This window comes from Microtus ochrogaster, linkage group LG4 (assembly GCF_000317375.1).
Source record: "Microtus ochrogaster isolate Prairie Vole_2 linkage group LG4, MicOch1.0, whole genome shotgun sequence".
NCBI lineage: Eukaryota > Metazoa > Chordata > Mammalia > Rodentia > Cricetidae > Microtus > Microtus ochrogaster.
In genome coordinates, this window is record NC_022030.1 from 46,835,077 (window position 1) to 46,835,428 (window position 352).

General features: G+C 50.9%; 1 protein-coding gene across 1 annotated transcript in view; it reads right to left on the minus strand.

Moving 5' to 3' along the window:
- The window catches only part of Pard3b (par-3 family cell polarity regulator beta), a 1,033,383-nt gene that overhangs the window by 815,418 nt on the left and 217,613 nt on the right, over window positions 1-352 (minus strand). The window lies entirely within an intron of this gene.

A 352-nucleotide genomic window follows, 5' to 3' on the forward strand; every position in this document is an offset into this window, starting at 1 on the left:
CACTGGAGCTCTGCTCAGTACACCTCAGTTCTCACAGTTTACACTGAAGCTCTGGGCAGTATACCACAGTTCTTGCAGTTCACACTGGAGCTCTGCTCAGTGCACCTCAGTTCTCACAGTTCAGTTCACACTGGAGCTCTGATCAGTACACCCCAGTTCTTGCAGTTCACACTGGAGCTCTGATCGGTACACCTCAGTTCTCACAGTTTCCACTCCATCTCAGTACACCTCAGCTCTCACAGTTCACACTGGAGCTCTGATTAGTACACCTCAGTTCTCAGAGTTCACACTGGAGCTCGGCTCAGTACACCTCAGTTCTCACAGTTCACACTGGAGCTCTGCTCAGTACACC